Source organism: Polistes dominula, unplaced genomic scaffold, assembly GCF_049000335.1.
Source record: "Polistes dominula isolate Pdom_NZ unplaced genomic scaffold, Pdom_raw_medaka contig_168, whole genome shotgun sequence".
Lineage (NCBI taxonomy): Eukaryota > Metazoa > Arthropoda > Insecta > Hymenoptera > Vespidae > Polistes > Polistes dominula.
This window is the reverse complement of record NW_028301024.1, coordinates 791396-813304: the sequence shown is the minus strand read 5'-3', so window position 1 is coordinate 813304 and position 21909 is coordinate 791396. Positions and strand designations below refer to the sequence as shown.

The window sequence follows — 21909 nt, the reverse complement described above, 5'->3', positions numbered from 1 at the left end:
ACGGAAAATTTATAATATAATTTTAAAACTTTAACCTGTTATATTCTAAAAAATATTCAGTTTAATTAACCTTAAATTAATAAACAAGGTAAATATTTAGTTATAGTGCACATTTAATACTAATTTGACTCTTTCTATCTTTCTTTTTTTACAAAAAGGTAAGACAAAATAATATCAAATAAATATTTGCAATTTTTTTTAATAATTTGATTAAAAATAATTTTAATTTTATTGTTAGAAAGAAAAAAAGGAATTATTATGTTTACGAGAAATAAGGAATAAATACGAAATATTCTCTAGATGTGGACACTCGTATTAAAATAAAGAAACAAAGATAATTGATTATAAAGATGGTTGTGACTTTTTTACCACCTTATGTAATAAATGAGTATGTAAAAAGTAAATCTTGATGGAACAATGATGTACATACGATATTTTATTACGAACCTTGAAAGCCAATAATTCAGTTCTTTGTATTTATTTTATCCAATTTGTGAACGAAAACGTACCTACAGGATACCAGATTCGTCAGTGGTTTTATACAATTACAGATAATCATCGAAGTGTTAACGTTTTCCGATTGGTATTTGTACAATGAACGTATGTGGTACATGTGGTATTCTGTTCATCTATATTATACATACATATACACACACGTATGCACATTTATAATTATACCTACATAGATATAGATACGTAGGTTTCTCCACACGTATACAAATGTTGAATCAATATTATTATTGCACTTCGCGAAATGAATAGGCAAGATCGCCTAACATAATTGCACCATAACAACTGATGGAATAAAAATAACCTTTCTTTCTACGATTTTTACAATTTGGATTCCTTTTTAACATCACTTAGGTTATTTTATTTAATTTATTTATGTACTTTCTTTTACTTATAAAACTGTTGATCCTAAAACTAATTTATAATATCTTATTCCTAATATTCTTAAGAAAGGAATTGTTAGGAATTATAATATAACACGCAATAATATAATTAACTAACTAACTAATATCCTAAAGTAGCAATATTCAACTTGCAATCCGGTACGACAAGTCATGAATTTATCTTTTTGTCCTGTCTGTTTAGCAAAAATTGACTGCTGGTTACTTGTCTTCTATTGTATAAGCCCTTATTCGTCCTTGGGACCGATTTCTTTTAGAAACAAAATCAAAGATAACAATAATGTTTAAATAAATCTATTGTTCTACAACCAGATGACATTTTATTTTTTAGCCATCAATTATCAATCGGCGTCAATGTGTAGCCTACTTAATATAGGAAAATTAACATATGCAGCCCGCAAAAGAAAATGCTCTGCTATAGAATGTAATAAATATTATTATGTTTATATATACGATCATTGTAACGAATTATTTTATTACATTGTAAAATTGTGAGATTAAGCATGTTCATGCTACATATAATAGATATTTATGAGGAAAGGGTTCACCTTAATGAATAGAGCAATAGTCTCAAATCCCTAATACGTAGGATACGTATGAAGATTAGTATAACTTTAAAAAAAATTAGTATTTGAGAGCTTTTGAGGTGACGCTGATTACGAGTTTGATATTATTTTTTTGAAAAATAAAATAATAGACAGAAAATAGTGTAGAATTTTATTAAGAATTGATTCAATTTGACATTCACGTTTTAACTGATAATTTACAGATAATAAGTGCATTATCACTTATCTATAATAAATAATTGATAAAGATGGTACAGGATCTACTAAATATTTATATTCCATGGGTTAGAAGCTTACAAAAACACTTTTTTTTATTAGATCTTTTGCTGTTTTCTCGGATTTTTTAAAAAATGTGAGTTGCTTAAAAAGTTGAAAGATCTTGGGGTTCGAGTCTTGGTGCTGTAAGTTCTGCGGCTCAATTTTTTTCACGAATCCTATAAAATGAGATAGATAAAGATTAAGTCGACAAAATTAAGAGCACAAAAGGTCGTTCTCGTATTTAATTAACGAAACCACCATCGTCATCAAAGCTAACGTTGTTTGTGGAATCCCTTCAAATAGAAATTAAAACTAATTGGAATATTTCCGTCTGGGTGCAACGATAATGAAATTTTTGTTCGCCAGTATTAGTCTCCTTTATTTTTCTTCTAGTATTATAGTATTACAAGGATTGATAAGTTAGAAAATTAAACTTCTTAAGAATGAAGTTCTTACTACTTTTACTTTTTTTATGATAAGTATAATATAATTTCGAAGAAGTTTAAACAGTAGGTCTAGATTAATAATTTCGCTACTTCATGATAAAGTCTTTTTCTTTAAAAAATATTTTTACAGATGGTAATCTTCATTTTTCCTCTATAAACCGATTACCGTATGTCAGTATAGAATTAGGAAAAGTATATTATAGTTTGTTCTACAAAACAAAATATTATAATACTTAAAAATAACGTATGTGTGTATGTAATATTAAAAATACGAGTGTGTATGCTAACGCGAATCCGTTTCAAACTAACGTACAAATTCTTTAAATTGAAATTATAAGCGCGTTTTGGACTGAAATCCCACAAAAGTATATTAATATTGTGTGGGTGATTTTGTAATAATACTAAAGGCAGTTCTTTAGTCAACAATGAATTTTATTATTTAAATCTTGGCGACTATTGTACAATTGTTTGAATGCTTGATGTGAACGTTATGAATGTTCGAAAAAGAATAATGATTGAATGCTGAAGGAAGACTGAACTGAGGGCTTAGTGTAGACGATATGAGAAAGCTGTATATAATGTTGCAAATGTACATAAGTGTGTGTATGATAAAATACTTAAGGGCGTAGTGGCAGCTAGTTGTGTACGTTTTTATAAAATGAGGCGAGCGACGATGGGACGAATGATACAAGAAAGATATATATCGAAAAGGATGTTTATTTAAGATCTCAATAATTGAAAGAATTTTGTTTGAACCACTCCTATTCTGGTCTTATAAAACGACAATTTCTATAGAACAAAAAGAAAATGGAAAAACTACAGTTTGAATTTCAGGTGATACCTTCTCCAACAGAATCAATAACAAACATTATGATTATAACTACAATTAAGACAGAAAATGGGGAAATATATGTCCTACCTGAGGAATATCAGAATGTAAGTTAGCATACCGAATTAAGGAAAACAAGCGTGTTTGCAAGTTTGAAAGAATCGGCCAAGAGACACGAGAAGAAAAAATTATGGATAGGTTTGTCAGAAGAATTAAAAAAGGTTTATATGGATGAGTATGGAAATATGAAATTTAAAAACTACTTTTTGGATACAATAGAGGAGAAAAAAGAAAACACAGGAAACGAAGATCTAAAAATACTAATAGAACAAATAACAATAGCTAATGGAAAAAAAGATGGAGAAAAAGATTTAAAAAATATTTCAGAAAAATTTATATTAGAAAAATTCATTAGTAAGAGCACAAATACAAAACAGTGGATAGAGACGTTTGAGAAAGAATGCAGAAGATTTGACATCACAGAGGATAACATGAAGATCGGAATACTAAGACTATTCCTAGACAAATCAGGCCAGGATTGGTATCTTTAAACTAACGCAGAACTTGGAGAAAGAGATTGGGAAGGATGGAGAGATAAATTTATACAAACCTTTGAAGATCAAGGTTGGAGCAGATGGGCATACACTGTAGCATACAGATACAGAGAAGGATCATTATTGGAATATGCAATACGGAAAGAAAAGTTATTGTTAGATGCAGATAGGGAAATCGACATGAAAACAAAAACCGCATTAATAGCGGTAGGAATGCCTGAAGATATAAGAGAAGGGATAGAGAAAGATAAAATAACAGACAGAATTTCTCTTTTTAAAGAAATACGAAAATTAGAAAGCATGGTAATGAGGACAAATGCAGGAACAAGGGAAAATAAAAGAAACTGGATAAAGGAAAATAAGGAAAAGAAACCATGCAATATATGCGAGAACATGAATAAAGGCATCAGATATCATCCCGAAGACAAATGTTGGTACAAAATAAATGAAGGTGAAAAAGAAAAGGGTAAGTATCCAAAGGTAAAAAAACAACTCAATAATAGCAGTAGATTTAAACACAGAACAAAAAAACTGATAATCACACCATTGATTAAATAAAATTCGATAAAATTCGATAAAAATAGAAAAGAACACAAATTTAACATAGGAGATTTAGTATATATAGAGAATGGAAATAAATTAAATAAAACGAAATTGGATAAATTGAGAACTGGACCATATGAGATAATAGGTCAGATATCGGACTCAATATATAACATAAAAACAGGAAAAAAGAGAAATACAGATTTATTCCATATAACAAAGCTCATACCAATCACCGATGAAACAGAAGACACAGATAAAGAATAATAAATATCACAAATAGAATACAAATTATGGAGTATTTTCACTCGGAGGGGGGAGATGTGAAGAAAGTGTACTTTCTTCCGTTGTGATTACGCGCGCTTTCATGAATAAGAAGGTAGTAGGAAAGGCGTTATGTGTATGAACTTGATTGGATATACAAACAAGAGAGACAAAGGAAAGACGTAACGTATATGTATCAGATATATAAATAAGAGAGAAAAGACGTTACATATACAAATCAGATTAAATACTTAAAGAAGATAGATAGATTTAACGGACTAAGAAAGTGAGTGCTAAAAGTGAAGAATAGACATAATTGTCGTTTTTCGTTTCAGGTAATATTATATTGTTCATTTTGTAAATATTGTATATAGGAAATAAGGTTGACATAGAAATAAATTCGTTTCAGAACAACACTTTGTGCTATTCTTGATTGTTTTGTTTGAACCACTCCTATTCTGGTCTTATATATATATGATCAAAGTTTAGAACTGCTCCCAAAGGTCAAAATGTTATACCAATGAACCCGATCAAATTTGATTTTTATCAGATTTATAATATGAGATCCTTACTCTGTCACGTTTCTTAAAGTCAAAACTCGGCTTCATCCGAATCCATGTGCATTACTTTTTAAGCACGTTTGAACGTTAGAAATTCCTTTTGAAATTGCAACTACGATTAGTTTTCGAAGTAACTGTGATAAAAACATTCATCAACTTTGATAGAGTAATTAAAAGAATTAATTATTTGTTTAACAGATAATCAAGCAATACGATTTATTTGTTACCCAGGGAAGTAATCATTATGTACTCTTTTTTAAGTTTTTAAATGCAATTTGAATTGGCGTTCATTTACTTTTATTAATTAGTCGGGGAATTTAAAGCTAAATAGTATGAATTTGTACGTTGCTGATAAAAATCGTGTTTTTCTTTCGAAGAAAACAAACTTCGGAGATTGTTCAAGAATTTTGATCGGGAATATAATTACTCAACTAGGAAAATATAACAAAAGGAAGATTCCTATAAACTTTAGCTGAAGTACCTATTACCAGTGGGATTTTGAAATTAGGTTTAACATGTTAGATGATACTTTACAAAGTAAAATAAATTTTCCGTACGACGAATAATTTTATCGCTGCGATTCTATCTTGCTGATCTTCCTGAGCTACTTTCTCGAAACTTTTGATATAAAGGCGTACCACTTGAAAGCTCCTTTGAGATACGTTTGAGAATAATAATATTTCGTTTATTTACGGTCCAATTGTTAAGAAGTATTCGGAGTAAGATTTTACTCCTTTTTCTCTACCTTCTTTGCTTTTATTCGTTTCGTCGTGAACTTGGCTCTGGCAAAAAGAATTTTTATTGTTGAGCGATTCTTATTGATGAATCCTTTAGTATTTCAATGTTTGTATATTAACAATAAGATGCCAAAACGAAAGAATTAGGTAATAAAAAGTTGAGGGTTTAAAAGGAAAAGAGGTAAAAGAAAATTAACAATACTTTTGAAGACTGTTCTTTCAATAATAAATCAATAATAAATACGCGATGAGAGTGTAATTTGTTTTATAGAAAAAATTTGACGAGGACTTTATTAATTGAGTTATTGAAAGCGACATATTGGATACATTAGTATTTGTAATAATAATGAAATTTTAGGATATTTACCGTTTGAGTGAAGTATTAATCGACGAGTTGCATAATAATGTTAAACGTATGTTTTAATTTCTTCATATTTTTGCTATAAATATACTAATTTAGTTCAAGAACAAATATAAAAGTTCGAGGGGAAAATATCTAACTGATACAAGTTTGTTGATTTTGAAATCTAAAACTAATTATTTGATACTAACAAATATTACTAGTAAGTATTTTTTTATCTGATTATTTAAAAACATTTAATTCAAAATTTAACGATAATTGTGTGTGTATGTGTGTGTGTGTAAGCTGTTCTCATGAAAAAAATGTATTCAATCGTAATCTATTTCCAGTAAAAACAATTATCTAAAGAAATGCGATAAATTTTGCCTAGAGTGAAGTCTTTTCATCCAGCATACAAGCTTTATAAGTAAACCGTGAACAGTACAGAGAATAGTAACATAGCGACAAACTGGATACGGATCCACTGATATATCCATGTATGTAGACACAGGTAAGCCGCATACGCGGTGATGGTCTGGGTAAACCAGTGATCCTGGTTCCCTTTCCCTTCCACCCTCTTCGACGATGACGACCTATTCAACCGCAGAATGACATCGCTGACCAGAGTCCCTAATTAACGACAAAGGTATTCCTGCGTAAGGTAACGCCACTAGCGTTCTCTATGTCACATGGAATTGGCGCTATACGTAATTCCACTAGAGAGAATCAAGAGAACAAAGCAGCCCTGATAGATAAATAGTTACCAGTCACAATGACTCAATCTTTTTTCTTTTAGGATATAAAACCTCTTTCACGGGTTCATGTACTTAATAAAAATAAATTCATATCACATATGTTCGGTATGGGTTGTGCTATCTCGCAGTATAAACAAGTTAAATTTTGTTCCTTCTGTTAACATGTTCAAATTCTTCTGTCAATCTTTTCACAATGCAAAGTAAAAGAGAAGGAAAAAAGCGGAAGAGAAAAAGGAAGAGAAAAAGAAAGGGAGAGAGAGATAGAGAGAAAAAAAGGAAGCGAAAAGAATGATGAAAATTAAAAAATTCACTTTAACAGCATTCTCGTGAATAACTACTATAGTTTCATTTTTTTTATTAACGACAAAGATCTAAAAGGAATACAAAAACCTTAGTAACAAAGAGACAAAGAGACGAAAATAAAGATAAAGAAACAATATGAAATAAAAGAAAGTCGAAGTACAATGACAGTTATGATTCGATTTCAATCAAATAAAAAGACATTAAAAGAACATTGAAATTACATTATATTCCCTCGCTGCTACTCAAGATGGGAAAGTACACTTTGTTTGCAAAGAGAAACAAGTAAAACGAATTTCCCTTTGACTAGTAGCAGTGACAGCCTAACATTCGTCTTTTTCAGTCCTCGCTCATTTCATCCCTTAGGGCTACTTGTCTTCTTGCTTGCTTTACTTTATACGGGTGGTGGTAGCAGTTGGTGGAATGAGAAAATGACGAGAATAGGTTAAGTATAGTCCTTTCTCACTCTCTCTCTCACACTTTCTTATTCTGGCCAATCTTCGAATGGAATGATAGTATATATGTACTTTACAAACAGGCCCTGAAGTGTCTTCCCTTTTTTGTCGTCATTGTCGTCGATATCCAACAGATTGGACTACTTAACTAGACCTCTGTTTTCTTTAATTACTGGAATTATTCAAAAAAAAAAAAAATGCTTTTCTTAGGGTAATTAATGAGATAAATCTTTGTTGGCAAATTATTAAAGGGTATGTGTCATATCCGTGAAGAGAGATAGGTCATTTTTTGAAGTGGAACTTCTAAGGCGATAGTAACGTTAAAATTTTATGAAACGGCAGGAAAAGAGAGGGAAACAGAAAATGAGAAAGAACCCACAATCGATCTACGGTTAAACGAGATTATGGAAGGTTCTAGGTAAGTGTTATGTGTGTGTATGTGTTTATATGCGCGCGCTTAGGAGATACGTCAATCGATAGTTATTAAGAGATGAGTTTGTTCATGGAAGGATGAGTGGGAATGTGACATACTTTAAGAGTGTTCGACATACCTTAAATGATAATTAATTTACGGTAATGTATATTGTAGTTTAAAAGCACTGAATATAAATTCGACGTAATGTTCTCTTTGAAATTCATCATTAAACTGGTTCATTGTCATCTATGAAAGTAAGTTAAAATTTTCTTCTTGCTTATTGAGCAGTGAAAATGCTTCGAAAGATGCAATTCACATAGAACAAATATGTCAGAATATGTAAAGCATACAAAAATCCGCCGTCTATTGTAATATTATTCCTTCGGAAAGTTAATAATAAATAAAAGAATTTTAACTAATGTTCATAAATGACAATGAATCACTCTAATGATGGATTTTGAAGAGGGCAGTACTTCGAACTTATAAACTTTAAACTAAAATACATTTCTTTTAACTGTCCCTGGACAACGGTGACTCTGAATTAAAAATTTTCATCTAATAAAATATCCAACAGAAATTGTTTAATATTCGAAGGATACTTATAAATATGTAGTTGTTTAACAAATGTACTTTGCACTATACTTACTCTAATGGATGTTAAACTGATTCTGATATAAGAAAATATTTAAATAACAATAAAAACAAAAAATATGCCATTATTTGCTAGACATGAAAAAACTGGATATTCCCCTGTTATATCGTGTCTGATTAAAAGGTACGAGTGATTCTTGTACATTATTTTCATATTTGTTTAGTTCACTTATAAATAAAACTTTAAATTTAAACTCGTAAATATGTAATGAAGGTATACTAAGATATATATATATATATTTATTAATTTATTTTTATATTTTCTTTATCCTAAATACATTAAATTAATAGTTTTCCCGCAAAAATCTAGTAAGCGTAATGCTATACGATTTGAAAGAATATATATATTCACTAGATAGATTATCAATTTATTATTTTCCATATGTTAATACGAGTTTCACTTTTATTGGTCGTAGAGGCTATTCACATTCTTTTGTTTTAGGAAGGTCTCGTTCACAGATGAAGCTGCATTTACAAATTTTGAGCAAGTAAATTTCCATATTATGCATTATTGGCATGTAGGAAAAGTCATCGATAGATGAGAGAAGTTAATAAACAGAGAACATAGACTTGGGATCATTGAATCCAAAATAATAAATTCTTACTTTATTAAAGGTATTCTTATGTGACAAAATTTTGTTTAAATAAGTTCGTTCTCCTTTTCCCAGCTTTCAAGTTTAGGTCACCATAGTAAATTTTTTGTAATAGACAAAATAAAGTGTTAATGGAGTTGAGATATTATTATAACATTATTATTGTAGGAGTGTACAGATTATTTAATCTTAGTTCAATTTTGTTCTAAAAGACTTATTTGTAAAATTGAAGTGTTTTCAAAATTTTGGTTTAGGTATATATAAAAGCGTTTTTGATTATTGTTATGTAGTACTAAAAAAAAATTGAATTTTTAATTGTTTTTATCTCTAGATCAAATGTTTTTATTCCATAAGAAAAAAAACAATTCTTAATATTATAACGATAATATTACATAAAAACTATGAAAGTACTTTAAATAGATATATATATCGTTAGCGTGACAGAGTATGTTGATAATCAATAAAGCAGTATCGATGACGTGGTAATCGTCTAACAACCTTACCTGTAGTAACAGGCTAGTAGTGAGCGTTTACATAGAATTATACAAGTTATCTTGAGTCGTGTTAAACGAGCAATGGTGATCATACAAGATCTGCTCGCAACATAAGCCATAATAAAAGTAGAGAAAAAGAGCAAGAGATATATTTATAAACCGGCGTTATATTGTATAATTTAGTTAAATAGAGGAAATTCCAGGTTTAATAACTAGGTGTTTTTGGGAAAGTAACAAAGTACAAAACTATTACTTTAAGGAAATAATAAGGTTTTATATGAATTCATATAAGACTACAGTTAAAGTATGAAATTAAAACTTAGCCTAAAGTATGAGAAAATATTCTTTGATTTTATTTTAGTACCTACTTATACTGTACTGTTCTAGGTTCGGAGACAGAAAATAAGTGTTCTTTCGTTTTATGGCATCCAAATGAAGGTTATCGAACTTATATATAATTATATTATCGGTTATATATAATTTTTTATTGATTTAAGGGATAAAACATGTTTCTATTATAATTTGTAAAAACGATCTTTCTTTGTTAAAATACAATACTGTAATTAAAGCCCAATAAATTGAAGAAATAGTTTTTCCTCTAACAGTCCCTGTAAGCGTTTCAACGTGATATGTTTAAAATCAATAGAACGTCACGATTAAGAAAAAGTTTGTTTTCGAAAGACACAAGAAGATAAAAACGAATGTATGAGCCCTTAACGATGGCGATTGTTTTATTTTCGTTTTCATACTTTACGAAAAAAACCCAATTTCCCTTAAAACAAAGAAATACAAATTTTCTATCTTCGAATCTACAACAGTGTAGTATACATAAGAGGGTATTCAAACGAAATTGTGACTTGAAAATAGGAAACAGAACGCACCTTGACGACTTGACGCATCTTGACGAGGAACTTTCGAGTTCCTAATGCCAATTAATAATAATAATAATAATAATAATAATAATAATAATAATAATAATAATAATAATAATAATAATAATAATAATAATAATAATAATAATAATAATATTAATAACTAAAGCTACACCCGAAATCATGTGTAGAGAGATTAACAATAAGTAGAGAAGAAGGTGGTAGGGGAGTAGCGGACATAAAAGCGTTACACAATAGACAAATAAAAAATCTCCGCAAATACTTCCACACAAAAGAAACACAACTACATAAAGCAATAACGAAAGCCGACAAAAATCACACATCACTAAATCTATCGAAAAACAATACAGACATAGATAACTATAACGACATAGACCATACACAAAGCAAAATATACGGATGGGCTACAAAAAAATTACACGGAAAACACAACTACATCACTACAGACGAAAATATAAAAAAAAACGACACATACGAATGGCTAAAAAAAGGAAACCTTTTCCCAGAAACCGAAGGATTCCTAATCGCAATCCAAGATCAGGTAATCTCAACAAAAAATTACCTCAAATACATAGTAAAAGACATAAACATACAAGATGACAAATGCCGGAAATGTAAATTAGTAGTCGAAACAATAGAACCCATAACAGGAGGTTGTAAAATACTAGCAAACACCAAATACACGGAAAGACACAACACGGACGCAAAAATCATACATAAAGCAATAGTGAACAAATACAAACTGGAGAACACTACAACACCATACTATAAATACACACCAACAACAATAATATATAGCGAAAAGTACAAACTATACTGGGACACAACATTACACACAGACAAAACAGTAAAATACAACAGACCTGACATCACATTTACAAACAAAGAAGACAAGACAACATACCTAATAGACATCTTAATAAATAATTAGTTAACTCATTGTGTTATTTGCTACTTTAAACGCCTTGTTTAATGAAGATATCGTCGTACTTAATTATATACAGAGTGTCCCACATAACTCTTTTCACGATTTTTTAAGTGCTTGTGATAACCTGCCAAAAAAAAATTTTAAGCAAAAGTCAATTTGTTTTTTATTGACTAAACATTGCAATAAAAAAAATTTGAAAACAATTTTTTTTTTAAATGTTTTTTAAAGCTACCTTCATTTTTTTTAAATGGCACCCTATATTTTTGATCTTACAGTATTATAGCCTGCATTAATACGAATTCAACGAACTAGTATACCATGACCTTCGGATGACCTTAAAAGCAAAGAAATAAATAGAAATGGGGGATTATAATTTGTATTTATTATTGAAAGACTCGAAATTACATTCAATTCAGGAACACATATTAGGCGACAGATTCAAAAGCAAAACAGACGCGCATTCCCGAGTTCAAAAGATATTCAGAGACAGAAATCAATACACATGAAAGTTTGATGATGAATATCTTTTGAACACTTAATTTAATCGCCAGAACATAAAATACCATTTTTATAGAGCAGTTAATTTCCTACAAAAATTTGTATTGCGCATATTATAATAGTCATTTATTCTCGAGTTATAAAATTCATAAACAAAAATGAAATTTGTCCTAAAATAATAAAACTTAAATTTTCAATATCATTCAAATGGTGAGGTTTACGGAAAAAATATAAGATACCTTTTTTGTAGAGTATTAAATTTCCTAAAAAATTCTTTCAGAACATTTTTCTGTACAATTAATAAATAATGAGGTATGAATTTTAATCCATTAGACTGAAAAAAAAAAAAAAAATAAAAAACTGCGATGCGGAGGATCTTCCTATTAAAATTAGGAGCTCATATTTGGTGATAATTGTTTTAAGGTGTCTAGCAACCGATTTTTCCGTGGCACTTGAAAAAAAAAAATTAGTCATTTTTTTGACCCACCCTAATATATATATATGAGGTGTGTCCCAAAAGTATCCGACCTACCTCCATATTTCTCCCCCGAAGTTACTCTTCGTCGTCTGGCTTATGACATCCTTCAAAGTAGTCCCCATTTCATTGAATAATACGCTCCCAACACCCTTTTCACTTTTGAAAGCAGTCCTGGTACTCGCTTTTCGGTATCGCCTTTAAAGCGTTCGTCGCATTTTGCTGCAATTGCAGCTACGAATTTGTATTAAATTTTGCGTTAAACTGGAAAAGAATTGTGCAGAGACTATCAAAATGATGAAGACAGCATTTGAGGACGAGTGTATGGGTAATACGCAAATAAAAGAGTGATATAAACGGTTCAAAAATGGCCGCACATCTGTTGATAGTGACCCACGCTCTGGGCGACCTACGACAGCATAAACAAACGATAACATTGAACGTGTGCGACTTTCAATCAATGAAGATCGTCGATTGACTGTGCGAGAACTAGAAAATGACCTTAGAATAGCGAAAAGTAGTATTTGGAGGATTTTAACTGAAGATTTGTAGATTTGCGATAACGCGCCAGCACATGCATCGAACCTCGTACAGCAATATTTAAGTAAACATCGTGTTGTACAGCTTCGTCAGCCTCCGTACTGCGTCGGAGCTGCGACTTTTGGCTGTTTCCAAAATTGAAAATGCCCCTTAAAGGACACCGATTTAACGATGTGCAAACGATTGAAACTAATGCGACGAACGCTTTAAAGGCGATACCGAAAAGCGAGTACCAGGACTGCTTTCAAAAGTGAAAAGGGTGTTGGGAGCGTATTATTCAATGAAATGGGGACTACTTTGAAGGATGTCATAAGCCAGACGACGAAGAGTAACTTCGGGGGAGAAATATGGAGGTAGGTCGGATACTTTTGGGACACACCTCAAATATATATATAAGTTTATGATGTGAAAATGAAAAATATATAAAGATATATAAAAAAAAATTAGGAAGCAGAAACATGTGGTAAAATGTGCTTTTATGCTTACTCTAAAATACTATTTTTTTTTGTGGTAGATATACAAAATTCTGTCACTCTCTCTTTCTTGTACATGCGAACACGTATAGCTATTTATATTCATATAGTTCTTAGAGAGAGTAAGAGGGAAAGAAAGAGGAAAGAGGGATGACAGTATATCCGGAAACGAATTTATACTCATTCAGTTGAATTTCGAACAAACCTTTCATTCTATTCACTATTTATTCATTTAATACCCTATATTATCTATGCATGTGTTTGTATGCACGTAACCGATGCTACGAATATAAAACATTTTTCGAAATGTCAAGATCAAAGAGAGAGATACAGAAGAAAATAGAGGTGTAGAGTATAATAATGAAGCGTAACTGATAAAGGGACGCAAATATTACAAAAATATTTGTATTATATATTTTGTGTTATATAGAGATCAGGTTCTCGCGTACAAGCCTTTGCTTTTACATGTTATAAAGCTTTTCTATTCGTTATAGCTGTTTGTTCACTGTTTCCCTTTATCTTCTGTTTTTTTTGCGTATGTTACTCTGTCACTATCGTATATGTATGGTATATGTGGATTTAACAAATTTTGTTTTTATCTCATCCTATCAGAGTATAACACACTATTTTTAAATTTTCTCACAATCAATTACATCATTACGTAACTCACAGAATATAAAATAATCGCATGGCTACTTCAAACGATGAAATTGAGTGGGTACACCAAATACATAGTTTCTAAATTTTTTCGACACTTTATCGTTTACATTTTATTTCTTCTTTGTTTTTGACATTAATTTACATGGAGAATTACATTTAGGTTATTGTTACCTACTTTGTTATAATTGACGATTATAATGCTTGCATAAGTTATTTGACAATTAAATAAGACATGATTAATAAAAGTTGTCATTTATGAGTACTGATAATAATCGTGAATTAATTTTCGGTACGTTCTGTAACTTGTCGAGAATAAATAAATATACATATATTGAAATAATCCACAGACGATTATGATGGACATATTCGTTAACGATCATTGTGGTGACAAGAAAAATGTAGAAGGAATGAAAAAAGATGTAATAAATGAGAAAATGATCAATTAACAAACTGTAAAGAAAAGTTAAATTCAGGTTATGTTTCGTGGTGTTATTTAAGGTCAGCTTTTGGTCAAATCCTTTTTACCAGGGATTGATCTTATGAAACATAAATTCAATACTAAGCGACAGTATAGAAGATATAGGTCGATAAGACACAATAGATCTGTTAGATAACTAGGCTGGAAATCAAAGGAAGCAGAAGACAGAGTATTAAAAATTTAATAAATATTTCAAGTTTTTCACTTTTTCTAAAAGCGTTTTAATGATTCAAGAATCGGTTTTCGTTTCAACGATTGGTGAACAATGGAAGTTCTAAGAGAGTACAAAGCGTTTCAACTGAATTGCAGATTTACTGATTTCCGGATATAGACTTATTGGTTTGTTATCGATTTCACAGAATACTGAATAAAGACTTAATAACTAATTATCAGTTACACAGAATTCGTACTAAAGATTTAATTGCTTATACTTGGTTGAGTATACAAGATTTGCTATCTATTGGTTAACATTTACCATTCTGATTGGTTTAAAATTTAATTACGGATCTATTGCATTACGAAGCGAGATCCGGTTTATCCAAGATTCAGAACCTTTAGTAGGATGCAATCTTTTAAACAAAGATCCCGGAAATAATTTTAATTGCTTATGTATTTATGAATGTTATTTATACTCATAGATAGTCTAATATAAGACTCTAATAAGTACATGTTAAAATGATGCGGATAAATAGCAATCCTTTTTAAAATTATAAAAAAAAGACTTCTGTATACATTTGTTTTCCAAATGGATCCTATATTTTTAATTGTAAACGAGGAAAACATAGAGAATACATAAAATAAATAAATAAGCCTACAAAAGACATAACATTCATTTTATTTTAAATCAATATGCTTCATTCATATTAAAAATGCAAAAACTAATAATTTTTCACAAAATCGAAGCTTTGTTTTTAAAAATCATATAGTAAACATAATAGTCCGAGAGCTAGCAACGTCGGGAAAACAATAATTGTGGGTAAGCTGATTTTTTAAGATGTCGTTCTTCTTGATCTTTCGGTTAGAACCTGCACTACTTGGCTGGCGGTAGTGCTTGCGTTTACTAGTGCGCATCCTACCTGTACAGGTAATAATCCTAGATTTTAAAAGAATTTTGAAAAGCCTAATTTTATATTTATTGACTTTAGATAGATTTATCAAATATAAATTTTTTATTGCCATGCACTTTTCTCATTGCTAAATATTTGCCATATGTGATTTTTTTTTTTAATAAAAAATTAAAAGTATCTTGGTTTGCATGTAATTTTAATATTATGTCATTTAAGTATACAGAAACCTAAAATTAATTTACCAAGTGTTCATTCGGTTGTTAAACCTAGAATAAGAAAGACAAATTTATGAAAAGTATTGCAGTATGATGCTGTAGTTAGAGAGAGACAGCTCAGAGTGCAAGAGAGATAGACAGCCACGGTGGCGCAACTGGCAAGTTTACAATAGAGACCCTGTAGGAGGGACGCACCATGTAGATTGCTGGGGGGACAAGAACTCGTGTAGTTACGTGATTGCGCGCGAAATATTCAAACATTGAAATAATTATGAAATAATGAATTGCATCAAATACAGAAAAAAATGAACTATATTTAATGATAATTAAAAATTTATATTATAATAGAATAGGTTAAACGAAAAAATTATTATAAATTCAATAAGAAAGACTTTATTAAGTTTGATTTGATAAAAGGCATTACAGTATTTTGAAATTTTAAAACAATTTGTAGGAATTCATACACTTTTGATAAATATAATTATCTACTATATATATTATATTAATAGTAATAATAATAATAATAATAATAATAATAATAATAATAATAATAATAATAATAATAATAATAATAATTATAATAATAATAATAAAACAAATATATAAAACAATTAAAAAATAGATTTATTTTAACATATTTTTATTTCTCAATGTGGTACATGGTCATAGTTTTACTCGAACTGAGATTTGTTTGCTTAAAATTTTGTAAATTTTTGCGATTATGCCTACGCGATGCACTTCGCAATCTAAACAGAGAGTACCTATTAATGATCCTCAAATTATCACAAACAATAAGTCTGTAAACAAATGATAAGTTATAGGTTAGGTTTGTACATTTATACTTGTAATTATTAAATGAGTAAATTAAACTTACACTTATAGGAAACTACTAAAAAAGCAAAATAATTAGACATAAATATCACAATAAAAACTATAAGTATTCTAAACTTAAACTAACCACAGCCGTTAATACATACTAAAGATAAACATGGCGGAATGCCATGCAACGGAAGCTGTCCCCCCACATTTTCAGCCTTGTAATCCACATGGCGCGTCCCTCCTACAGGGTCTCTATTGTAAACTTGCCAGTTGCGCCACCGTGGCTGTCTATCTCTCTTGCACTCTGAGCTGTCTCTCTCTAACTACAGCATCATACTGCAATACTTTTCATAAATTTGTCTTTCTTATTCTAGGTTTAACAACCGAATGAACACTTGGTAAATTAATTTTAGGTTTCTGTATACTTAAATGACATAATATTAAAATTACATGCAAACCAAGATACTTTTAATTTTTTATTAAAAAAAAAAATCACATATGGCAAATATTTAGCAATGAGAAAAGTGTATGGCAATAAAAAATTTATATTTGATAAATCTATCTAAAGTCAATAAATATAAAATTAGGCTTTTCAAAATTCTTTTAAAATCTAGGATTATTACCTGTACAGGTAGGATGCGCACTAGTAAACGCAAGCACTACCGCCAGCCAAGTAGTGCAGGTTCTAACCGAAAGATCAAGAAGAACGACTGTTCGGTACCAAATCATTGGTAGACAATAACTTATATTTAGTTATATTTTCTTATATTCAATTTCATTTGAAAAAAACCATACCATAAGTTTATGGAATCAAATTTCATAGAATATGTTAGGCCTTAAATATAAGGTATCGTCTATTTAAAAGGTTCCACTCAAGGATGAAGAAAATTTATGATTGCTATAAATTCTCAAATCATTTCAATGACCATCGAAACATATTGGTGCAACTAAAGGCATACCACTGTTGGGTCCTTTGAGTGGTATACAATACCTAAGTGAACATAAAACAATGCACATGGGAAGGGTACTATTCAGAAAAGAAAGTCCTTGTGTTCCCAAAAACCACCACTACCATCCTTCCCAAAAAACATAAACTTTTCCATCGAGTCACTCTGGTGGGTGGACTCTCCTACTATTGGTTAATAAGTTGCATTCAGCTCCTTCTCTCTCCAAAGGGGTGTAACTAATTCAGATATAAAAACATGTGAAATCAATGAAGATGGCTCTGTTCGTAATACATACTCTCTGTCCGTCAAAGTCTATCATACACTTTGTTCACATATACATTTTGTGCTATACATTTTACACATCATACATTTATACAGTCCACATTAAACAATTGTAACATAGTCGCCAAAGACTTAAGTTAATAAATTATTGTTGACTGAAGAAGTGCCTTCAGTATACTACAAAACCACTCACACTGTATTAGTTTACCGTAGTGAGACTTTCAGTGTAACTGGCGTATAATTGCATCTTAAGAACGGTAACCTCGTTTGAAACGGATTCACGTCAGCATAACGTGTAGTGCTCGCGAACAACGACATATCAAAAAATTAGCTCACCCACAATTCTCTCTCGAAAACGTTGCTAGTTTCCGGACTATAATGTAGGGAAGTTTTAGGTATTAAAGAGTAAACATAGATAAGTTGGTAGACAACAAAAGACTCTTGAAATAAAGAAAGACGGTGTGTGGTCTGTTCTTTGTAAGTTGAGGAAGTTGTGTGTGTAAGTCTGTGTGAGTTTCAAAGGTTCTCGAGCGATATCAGTGATTTGTTTATTAGACCGAGCTGGACGTCGCGACTGTGCGGCCGAGGCTCCGATTATGCGGCCAAAATTCAAAAAAAAAAATTTTCTAGTTAGGGTTTTTTCATCATTGGGTTGGCTAAAGGGATCCACTAAGAAACGAAAACCGTTCACAGTAACGTTCCTTTCCCTAAATCCCCTCCTCAATCTCAGTCGAAATGTGGCCTTCGTTCGAGCGCTACACTATTGTAGTCACAGAGCGAACGGTAGACGCGTCTTTACGATCATGTAAAGTTCTGGAAATAAACAAAATCAAGCAGGACAAAATGGAATTTGCAACTGAAGGTTAGTAGAATATGTGAAAAAATTTCTGGGAATTAATTATTAAATAGAAAATTGTTAGAAATAAAAATATAAGTGAAGGTTTTTTTGTATTATTATTAATAAAATTGGAATTGTTAGATAAAAAAGTAATAGATTGCCGTAAATTGCTGCTTTAAACTGTGTGAGAAGTTATACATAAAAGTATTATCTACTAAATAAAACAAAATTCAGCTGCCCCTAGCTGCCCCTTGAATTTTTATGAATTTTTTTCAAAAATAAAGTAGAATATTCGTTTCAACAGTTATAATAATAAATAACAGAAATTTTTGAAATATTACGTTTTAAGTAAATTTAAACTTATATTTAGAATGTAGTCGTTAATATATATAACCTTCCCAATAAGTATATGTATAATGATATTGACTGTTGTTATTGTTTGGTAAGCTAACTGAAATCTCTCAAATATTCTCGAAACAGAAATCGGAGAGAGGTCTTTGGTTTAAAATGTATTTAGAATAATCAAGAAACTTCGAGAAGGATCGACAGATGTGTTTAGGACCATTGGTGGGGAAATGTATATATAAACACGGTGAAAAGGGCAGCGATAGACCTTCTTGATTATTGCGATGTAGACCATCATGTTTCGGTGTGACAAGTTATATGTATACTTTTTCTAATAAAACAATATTGTAATACAGCAATATTGTATTGCTATATACAAGCAATATTGCAATATGCTATTTGCTTTTTAGGTTAAAATACTTCAACTATAGAAGGATTCACGAGACTGCAATTGTTTAATGTCATAAAAAATATCCATACATTTCTAGTTTCTGAAAGTTGCCTGTTAAACCGCTCAAATCTTTGTCCACAGAAACTATTAATTTATTATCACCTCTATCTATAAATATTCAAGAAATGGTTGAAAGTAGCTCGGCTTCTGAGTCAGGTACAGATGTAGAGACTTACGACTGTTACGACCGCGACATCGACAATGAAAACTTTTTCTTGTAATATAATTTTATATTAATAAACTCTTAATTTGTATGTTACTATGTTTAATTTTAATAAAAATGTTTGTATCGCCATATTGTATTCCGCCATGTTGAATTTTTTCATTTTTGATAAATTCGTGGTCACAGACCCTAATAACCATAAAACAATAAGTTTGAGACCAGTTTCTAAATTTTTTTCATTTTTGACAATTTTTTCGTATAACACGACGCCATATTAAATCCGCCATTTTGAATTTGCTAATTCTGATAACGGATTCGTAATCAGCGGCCCCAAAAACCCCCTAATACGAAAGTGCAGATCGTTTCCTTAACTTTTCGAATTTTGGCCGCATAATCGGGGCTCCGGCCGCACAGTGCGTCGAGAAAATTTGAGAACGGTTCGAAAAATGTTTGTGATATGAGATTAGATATCCTTAGCTGGATACAAAACGATTGATTTCCCTTACAATAATTTTAGGTAAAACAAGTTAATAAAAGTTTTAATATTTTGGTAAGGAATGGGCTAACATGTCTGTTAAGACCTAAGGTCTTAAAATATAAGGATTTCTTGAAGACAGACAATCTCTGCAGACCAGATGCCGTCAATAAATGTTTGTTACTTTCTTCGTTTTTGTCTGAAAAACTTTTCTTTAGAATTAACTAGGGGTGCCCCGGCCACGCTTTGCTATGGCTTTTTTGACGTGAAAACTTCTTTAAAATCAGATTGATACGTTCATTTAATATAATTTTAAACTGTTCAATGAAGTCTAATTATTATTCACTTAGAATTGCGCTGAGTTTAAATTAAGCATAAAAGAACATCAAGTTTTTAATTTTACATTTAAATCATATCATATTTGAGTATAATTATTTAAAAAGTTGTTTAATAAAAATATGTGAATATAGGGGTGCCCCGTCAAAATAATTGCAAATAGTTGACGAATGTTATTCGGCGTTGATGTCAACGCAGCATCGGCAAGCGTTAAGTCGTCCCAAAGTCTTAGCTTTGAATATGCCTGTAATGGAAGGATGTGGTTTTCCTTGTTTCCGTGGCTCCCATTTTTTACCTAATTTATTCCATGTGATATAGCGTAGAACATCAGTATATAATAATGTCTTTGCGAATTGACCGAAAATATCAGGTTTTTGACACAATGTAAAATATTCAGTTAGTGTCGGTTTTAGAGCCTCAAGCGCTCTTTGGAGAATATTTTCTTCAGTGAAGTATACACGTTGACCGTTTTCAAGATGTATTGCTAGATGCTGGACAGAAGGATCTCTTTCGTGTATGGGAAAGCTAAGAATATGCCAAATAGCTTCGTTGCTGCTGATGTATCAACCCGTTGATATCGTGTTATTTCATCATTTTTATTCATGTTTTGTACTTCAAATATGGCCAAGTCACTGCCTTTATTTAAATATTTACAAATTTACTTAATTGATTTTACGGAACTGCAAAGCTCGACATTGATATGAGCCTCATACGTTTTTGAAAGTAATGGTGAGTATGGTACGACTCACTGATTGTCAATTTCTACTTGATTTGTAGAATTTGGCAGTCGCATTGTGAATGTGTGGCCACATTCTTAGCATTTCTGCGGCGATACATTAGATAACCGTCAATATCCGTGATAGTGTCATTCGTATGCGGTCTTGGGAAATTCTTCTTACATTTTCCATTTTCCATGCATGCTGCCGTCATGTTGAAAGCACTGCATGGTCCGTGAATCGTGTGTTTGGTAACAATATCAAAAAATTTTTAATTAATTAATAAGACTGGAATTTCGGCTGAAATTATTTGATCAATTTCATCTGGAAAGATTTTATCTTGAAGCCAAATTAAAATGTGGGCATGAGGCAAACCTCGTTTTTGCCACTCAACCGAATAAAGCCAACAATGTGTGTTACCAAAAACTGAATATTTATCAATGAAATCAATTAAGGATTTCAGTTTTTGTTTTAATACACGTGCATTTATGTCATGACGATGGATTGCTTGTTGTCCTGGTAATAGTAGAGTTTGTATCTCTTTCCAATTCGGATTAAGCGTAAATGTAATAAACAAATCTGGTCTGCCGTAATGACGTACGTAAGTCATCGCATTTTGTATGTATTCCTGCATGTTCC

General features: G+C 30.7%; 1 protein-coding gene and 1 long non-coding RNA gene across 9 annotated transcripts in view; one reads left to right on the top strand and one right to left on the bottom strand.

Annotated features, from left to right (window-relative positions):
• GABA-B-R2 (gamma-aminobutyric acid type B receptor subunit 2) overlaps positions 1-21909 on the bottom strand; it is a 579685-nt gene that overhangs the window by 172633 nt on the left and 385143 nt on the right. The window lies entirely within an intron of this gene.
• LOC149031955 (uncharacterized) lies at positions 7038-11446 on the top strand. 3 transcript variants are annotated; one of them, XR_016177153.1, is made up of 3 exons: positions 7038-8091; positions 8508-8708; positions 9027-11446. It is a non-coding gene; the product is annotated as an uncharacterized LOC149031955 (long non-coding RNA). The 3 variants fall into 3 exon arrangements; XR_016177154.1 differs by having other exon boundaries at positions 7038-8708; positions 9027-9975; positions 10059-11446; XR_016177152.1 differs by having other exon boundaries at positions 7038-8708.